Raw genomic sequence first — 8314 nt, forward strand, 5'->3', positions numbered from 1 at the left:
GGGGCCCTCTGCGTCGGCCCCGTGCCCAGCACTTTACCCACATTCCTGCTTTGGATCTTCACAACCACCTGCCATGTGAGGAAATGGAGGTCAGAGAGGGTTAGCAACTGCCCAGGGCCCAGGGCCTGGAGACGGAGGAGGCCAGACCTGCCTCCAGAGCCCACTCTCTTCGTGTGCCTGGGAGGGACTCCTGCCTTGGGGTGGGGAAGCCTAGCCCCCCCGTCTACTGGGCAGGCTGGAGGCTGCTTGCTCCCACCTGCTCTGGCCCTTGCCCTAGGCCTAGCCCCTCAGACCTCTTAGTGCCCTTTCTCATCCAGACACGTGTCTGTGGGGCTGGGTGCCAGGCAGACAAGACCCCTGGCCCTCTAATCCCTGCCCCACCCACAGAGGTGAGCATTAAACCTCTACGTATAAGGAAACCAGTCATATTTGACTGGAGCCCACCCTGAAGATCTTGTGTTCACTTAATTTTTTAAGATCTTATTTCTAAATACAGTCACGTTCTGTAGTACTGGATTTTAGGACTTCCAGGAATTTCACAATTCAGCCCTTAACAGCATCCCAAGAGAGAAATGGGTCTCAGGGATTCATGGAGCATCTTTCTTTTACAGCCTAGTGGGTCTAAAGGGGAGAGTGAGTGATCACAGGGTGACCCCAGCTCTCCCCTGGGTCAGTTCCTGATCCCCAAGAAGGGCCATAGGTAGATCAACTGGGGAATGGGATAACGGATGCCGTTCAGTTAGTTCTACTGTTTCAAAGACCTGAGTGGATCAGCCTGGGGCTCAGGCTCGTGTTCACTGGGGCAGGGGACCATGGAGGCCAGCACGGGGTCTTCTTTAGACTGAACGTGGCCATGGAGCATGGGGAGGCTTCACGGTCACTACTTGGTCATCTGAATTGGTCCCACAGCAACACCTTCTCCAGCATCATCTGGTTCTCTCACATCCTGTTCCCATTTTCTAACCCCCTCTATGAAAAAGGAATACTGTGCGCATTTGAGAGCTCTGATGCTTGCTGGCTTTTGTCCCCTGAGCTTGGCAGTGGCCTGGGAACAGGACATGGTAGCAGGAATCAGAGTAGTTGGAAAATCACAGAAATGTGTGTTTTATGATATTGTAAGCTCTCTGGCCTATAAAGAAATCCAAATGATGTAACGGGAATGCAGTCTGAGGGCCCAGGCCCAGGCCCTGCAATTACCACCTCTGCGCCTGGAAGGGATCCCAGCTCCTCCGGGTGCATGGAGACCCCAGTCGTGGAAACTCAGATGGGCACTGGCCTGTGGTGTGGGAACAATACAGCTTTGTCTGTTGTAACGTATTCAAAAATTCCACCCAAGATTATTCATACATATGAGACCTGGCCAACAGTCTTCATGACTGGCTCAAAGATTGCAGTTGGTCAGAGTGTATGCAACTCATTCAGTCATTTGGCCATTCAGCGGGCTTGTACCAAGTCCTTTCTGAGTGCCCATTGAAGCCCCGTGGCAGCGGTTCCCAGAGTATGGCCCCGAGACCAGCAGCATCAGTACCATTAAGAATCTAAAGTTGGAAATGCGATTCTCAGGCCCCACCCCAGACTCAGGTGGGGGTCCCAGCACTCTGGGCTTTCACAAGCCCTAGTGGGATTCTGAGCACTCTCACACCTGAGTCCTTGACAGTATGCTCAGTCCCGGGTGCAGGCCAAAGGGCGCCCATGGAGGGAGGGGCCCGGGAAACGAAAAGGGTATTGAGAGCACAGCAGAGAGGTGAGGAGCGAGCACAAGGCAGGTTAGCGCATCTGTTTTCTGGAAGCTTATGAGGAACCATCGATGTATTTAAAGCTGGAATCACACTGGATGTTTAGGAAGAGCCTCTGGAGAACTGTGTTGAGGGTGGATGGAAAGGGATTGAGCTAGAATTAGAAGGGCCAGTTAGGAGGGCACTGCCCTTACAGTCCAGGCAGAAGGTGACGAGAGTCTGAGTGAGAGAAAGGACGTGGAAGACAGGGGCAACGTTCAACAAATGCAGCTCCCACTGCTCACTTCTCGGTGGGGCAGACATCTCACTGACTTCCAGGTAGCTGGTGTGGGGACTGGGTGGTGACGTCACTCCTTATGGCGGGAATAGGGTGAGTTGGAGGAGTCGATGCTGAGTTCCATGTGGGACACGGTGACTTTGAGCTGCTGGGTGTGGAATGGGGCACAGCTCTGGGGCCAGAGGAGCTCCAGGGACGAGGCTTTGTGTAAGCGCTGCCCTGAGGTCCTGCCTTCACCCAGGCAGCTCTGCCTGAGTACACCGGTGTGGAAGACCCGGGCATAGTGTGCGGGGGCCCAGCCAAGCTCCCGGCTCCAGGGCATGGGCTGAGGGGAGGGTTAGGGTTAGTGTTAGGGTTAGGGGAGGGCGGGCTCAGTGTGGTCAGGGCTGCAGGGCTGCCCGCAGTGCAGGCGAGGTCCCTGCTCCCTCAGCCATGGAGGTGGACCCTCCTGAGCCAGGCGGTGAGGCCTCCGTGAGGCAGCTCACATCCCAGGAAGGTGGTGAATCTAGAAAAGTCTGAGAGGGAACGGAGGGAGCTGGCACCGCCTGTGGTAGTGGGCGAGGGATGGATCTGCCTGCAGAGCAGGCTGGGGGACAGGCCGATTGCGCCCTGGCAGCCCGGCCTCATGGATGCCAGTCGCTGAGAGGACACCTGGAGGCGCCTCCCAGAAGGGTGAGGGGCGGGTTCCAACTTGACTCTGTTTTCCTTATTCACCTGCCTTTTTGTTATGGTTCTGGCTTTGGTAGGAGCTCATATATGAAAAGGAAATCACAAGCTGGGCGGCAGGGCCCCTGTGACTGATTTGAGGATGAAGGGGGTGGGCACAGATAATGCCAATGTCACTCCTGCAGCTTGGAGGTCACTGTGCCCAGGGACCCACGAGGGCAGGTGTGGCAGACGCGCAGACACGCATGGTCACAGTCTTGGCTGGCACCTGGGCTCTGGGTGATGAGTGACAGTGCCACAAGTGCAGCAGCAGGTGGAGCGGGGGAGGGTCAGCGTGGGGACTGGTTGGAGTGGGCACAGAAAGCAGGCGCAGGGCTCCGGGCAGCTCTGATAGTTATGGATAAAGAGAGAGGGGATCCCCGCAGGCTGCGGAGCAGATGGTGAGGAAGTGGAGGCACTGTGGCCCCTGGGCAGGCAGATTATGACAGAACCAGGTGCGAGGAATGGTGTAACACAGGGCTGGCCAAGCTGGGGGACCTGCATGGGCCTGAGGGACTTCACTCCACTAGACTAAAGGACCCTTAAATGACTTTTTTCAGGGAAGTGGCGCCATATGTATTTTAGCAGGACTGTTCCCTGAGTGATGTGAGATGAGGGCTCCACCAGGCCAGTGGGGACAGGCTGGGAGAGGGAAGGATGGCCAGAGAGGTAGTTAGGAGGGAGGGCCAGCAGGACACTGGAGCTGATTGTGGAAAGTGGCTCCTCCTGGGAAGGAACTGGCTTGGAAGGTTGGGGACTTTGTGCCCCCAATGGTGAAGGTGTGCCTGGGGCTCCATCCCAGGGTGTGGCTCTGAGGCTGTCTTTAGTCAACCCTGGACTTGCCCAAGATCACAGAGTTGAAAATAGGGCTGACTCCAGCCTAGCTCTTGCTGACCCCATGAGCCCTGATGTTTTCCATTCTTGACAGTCCTCCTCATGTTCTAGCTCTAAAATTCAGATTTACATTCACACACACACGTACACACACACAAGCACACACATACATGCACACATGTATGCACACCCACATATACACACATGGCTACAGTTAATACACTAAGTAATCAGCCCTGTTTGAGTCAGAGGACCCACAGGGACAGCTGTGGTTGAGGTGATGGCTCCTGACCATCAGTGGCCAGCACAGCAGCCACAGGCAGCCAGCCCACTGAGCTAGGGGTGTGTCCTGATGGGGAGAAAGGTGGGGGCGGGTCCTTCCCTCATGCAGCTGAAGAGGCTGCCTGTGGGCTTTAAGGCAGAGGACCTGGTGAGGGATCAGGAGCCAATCCATTTCCTCGGCTACAAAATGGAAGAACCTAAGAATCCACCCTCACAGAGTTCCTGTGGGTGTGGCCCGGGCAGGGTTAGGCCACATGGCTGGCACAACACCTGGCCATGGCATTTGCACCCAAAGTGGCAGGCTCAGCAGCAGCAGCAGCAGCCGCCGCCGCTCGCTGCCTCATCTCACCGTCCCTGTCATCAGCCTCATCGCCAGCACTAACCTCCTGTCCCCTTGGTTTTACAGCCTGGCTGGCTGCCCCGCCCTCCAGCACTCTGTACCCTGGGACAGTGATTAGGAGAGCAGTAATGAATACAAATCCCTTGGCACAGGCTCCGCATTCTGCTATGGCTATGGCTGTCCTCAGCATCTCAGCCTGGGGCCCAACCTTCCCCTCTCCTCCCAGCAGAGCAGCTGTCAGGCCTGGAGAATGGCCCTGATGGAGACAGAGGGCGCCTGCACAAGCCCCTGAGAGGCTGAGGCTGAGGCTGAGCTGAGCGGAGGTTCAGTGGGAGCGGCTCCCTGTGGGCTGTCTCTGGGGCAGGTGCTCAGCGCAATGTCAGTTCAATGCTGAGCCAAGGAGGACAGCACACGCAGAAGCTCCAGTCCCCGTCCAAGTTTTCAACAGAAATTCAAAGGTGACTTGAGGCCTGGGAAAGTGTGACTTAATTTCTTAAGTCTGTCTTAAAAAACAAGTAAAACGAATAATTTTTAAAGTTTATTTCCACTTTTGTGACTTAAAATGAGACAGAAGTCCAACAAACATGTCTATCTGATACTCTGATCACCCACGTGGCTTCAGGAGGTGAAGCGATCAGCATGGGTGCCAGGGGGCAGCAAGCCCCTGAGTCCCTTCCCCTCCACCCCCACTTCCAGCGGGGAGGGAGCCCCTGAGTCCCTTCCCCTCCACGCGCACCTCCAGGAGCAGGCTGAGCAGCTCACCTGAGTGAGCTCCCTGTGTTAAGCACAGTCAGAAGGAAGCCAAAGGACAAAGACGCTGCCCTTGGCCCAGGAGTCCTGAACTGAGGAGACCCCAACCTTTCCCTCCTAGTGTCTGGCCCATCATCCAGCCATGCAAGGAGGCGGTGACACAGAAACAAGAGGCAGGAGGTACGATCCAGACTCTTCCTGTCCATGCAGCCTTAGCCTCAGAGTCACACTTCAGGCATGAAAACACAATCTGAGTGGCCAAGACTCCTGTCGGATTGGCAGGAGTGCTGGAGCACTGCAGGGAGCCTGCTCTGGGCACCACCCCGTTCAGCTGCCCCTCTGCCTCGGCTGCCCTCAGCCCCCGTTTGCCTGATCCCAACGTGGTGGCCACACCCTGCTCCTGCTCTGGGGCCAGGCCAGCCACCAACAGCTCACTTTCTCTGCTCTTGACCTGGCCTCAGGCCCTCCAGTGTCTGGGTCCCTGTCTCCCGGCGAGTGCCTGTGGGTAAGGCTACCTGGCCTGGGTCCCTGCCTCCCAGCGAGTGCCTGTGGGTAAGGCTACCTGGCCCGGGTCCCTGCCTCCCAGCGAGTGCCTGTGGGTGAGGCTGCCCACCTGCAAGCTGATGGGCAACTCCCAAGACCCCTCTCTTTCTTCCTCAAGGCTCCACATGTGATTAAACATCTCACTCTCAGTTCTGGAGCGCACCTGACACTCTAGGGATTTGACTATTTTCCCTCAGAAGTCAGGAGTTAGTTTTAGATGCTCTCTTGAAGCCTTGACATCCACTGGGCTGGCCCTGGCTGGGGACCAAGGGGAGTGGGAGTGGCACAGTCCTGCGGTGCAGGTGGTGGTGCCTGGCTTCTAGAACAAGCAGTGTCCCTCCTTGAGAGGCCGTGGGGACTGGTGGGAAGGGCAGGTCGGCTAGGTCCAGAGGGCCGACGCAGTCCCAGATCTGCCTTCCACTATGACACACTTTGGACAGACCACCTAAACCCTCCAAGCTTAGTGTCTGCACACACCTGGGCTGGCTCCGCTAGAAATGGGATTGATTGGAAGAGATCAGCCAACCGACAGAGAAGCCTGGTGCACAGGCTTGTAGAATAGGCAGAAGTCAGGCAGGAGTGGTCAGTGGGGGGATGGCCCCTGGTCCCTGGCTGCATCCTTAGCCCTCACCTGGCAGAGGTCACTGCTTGATGACGGGGCTTGGGGAACACGGCCAGGTGGGGCAGGCAGCAGGAAGCTGAATGCGCCCCGCCTCTTCCAGTTCGTTTCTGAGAGGGCCTCACCTGAGTCAGCAAGCTTAACGCTGTGTCCACTCTCTAAGCATGGAGGGGCGTCAGGGCCTGGCAGCCAAGAAGGACAACAGGGAACAGCTGGTGCCGATTCAGCTGCTCTCTGGTGAATCCTAGGATTAGCGAGCAGGTCTGTTGAGCTCCCACCACCCAGAGGCCCTCAGCTGAGTAACTACAGGCCCTACCTCCAGCAGCTTCTCTGGCCACAACCAGCTTCCTCACTTAGGCCCACTGCCCAGGGAGGGGTTCTGCCAGTCCCAGAAAGGACTGTGGGCATTTGGGTTAGCCTCACCCACCTGGCTGGGGGGGGCCCCAGATGCTTGGATCAGAGGGAGGAGGGAGAGGCTAAGGGATTGACTTTAATGGCACCAACCCAGGGGAAGGGAGGGAGCTACTTGTCTGTGTGATTCACATTGGGCATCTTGAGAAATGATGGAGAAGGTCATTTGTCTTGCTTGAACCAGGATTTCCAACAAGAAAATCACTAGACATTCTGCTGGTTTGGAAGCAACAGGATCAAGGAGACAGTTCCCTTGCTTGTTCTCCAAGGATGAGAGAAAGGACAAGGGCCACAGTGTGGCCTTCAGACTCTCTCCCCCTCCCCCCCCCGCCAGCTGTGGGTTCCACTTGACTTTGCTCGACCTGAGTGGCATCTTTTCAAGTGGAAGTCAGGGATTATGAGGATACAACTAAACAGTAATTTTGCAAACCTCCTGGAACAGGGGCTGCTGAACTTTCCCTGTGAAGGGCACTGGGCCATGAGGTGTCTGTTGCAACTACTCAACGCTGCTGCTGTGGCCTGCAAGCAGCTGTAGATGATGTGTAAACGAACGGACACAGTTGTGTTCCAATAAAGCTTGACTGACTAAACTGGACAGCTGGCTGGGCGTGGCCTGCAAGACTTAGCTGGTGAAACCTGTCCTAGAAAATGGTATGTGCTCCATTAATTTTAGTCCTTTTGGTCACAGGAAGCTGGATTGAACCATAGAGAAATTGAGGAACATATTCAACAGAAGTGGGCATTGAGGATAGGCAGAAGGGAGAAGGGCTCAGAAGGTCTTCTCAGAGAATAATTAGATGATTGCAGCATGAAGCATCTGCTCCAGAACACCACACCCGCCATGGGCAGCCTGGATTCAACACCCCATCTTCTACAGGGGTCCAGAGGGAGGTTGGAGGGTGTCCTAGATGGGGGCTGGGCATATGGGTGCATGGTGGGGGCTCCATACTCTTGGGTCGTGACTGACCGTCACTGCAGCAGGATGCAGGTGCCACCACTGGGGCCCTGCCCACAGGATAGTGGGTGAAGGGGGGGCTCTGAGCTGGACTCTTGCAGCACTGCCTGGTCAGGTGGGGCTGTGCCCAGGTGGCCCTTTCCCTGGCCCATTGGATAATTTGGAGATAGTCCCTGATGTATGATACCCTCTGTGCAGGGATTTATGCTAAGCCCTCTCAGCCAGGCTGGAATTGCCGGATTTTGACCTTACTGGTCTCATATTTACAGGCTTACAGTAGTAGGAGGAGTCTTCGCTCCATCTCTCTGGGGTTCGGAGCTGGAAAAAGCTGAGGGAGAGGCTGGGAAAAAGGCTAGGAGCTGGGGGAGGCTGGGGGAAAGGCTGGGAGCTGGGGTGAATCTGGGGGAGAGGATAGGAGCTTGGGAGAGGCTCGGAGCTGGGGAGATCCTGGGGGAGAGGCTAGGAGTTGAGGCGAGGCTAGGGGAGAGGCTAGGAGCAGGAGTGAGACTGGTGGAGAGGCTGGAAGCTGGGGCGAGGCTGGGGGAGAGGCTGGGAGCTGGAGTCAGGCTGGGGGAGAGGCTGGGAGCTGGGGCAAGGCTGAGGGTGAGGTTGGGGCAGAGGCTAGGAGCTGGGGCGAGGCTGGAGGTGAGGCTGGAGGAGAGACTAGGAGCTGGGGGAGAGGCTGGTGGTGAGCCTGTGGGAGAGGCTGGGAGCTGGGGCGAGGCTGGGGGTGAGACTGGGGGAGAGATTAGGAGCTGGGGGAGAGGCTGTGGGTGAGGCTGGAGGATAGGCTGGAAACTATGGCGAGGCTGGTGGAGAGGCTAGGAGCTGGAGCAAGGCTGAGGGTGAGGTTGGGGCAGAG

Source organism: Plecotus auritus (assembly GCF_963455305.1).
Source record: "Plecotus auritus genome assembly, chromosome: 9".
NCBI classification, from domain to species: domain Eukaryota; kingdom Metazoa; phylum Chordata; class Mammalia; order Chiroptera; family Vespertilionidae; genus Plecotus; species Plecotus auritus.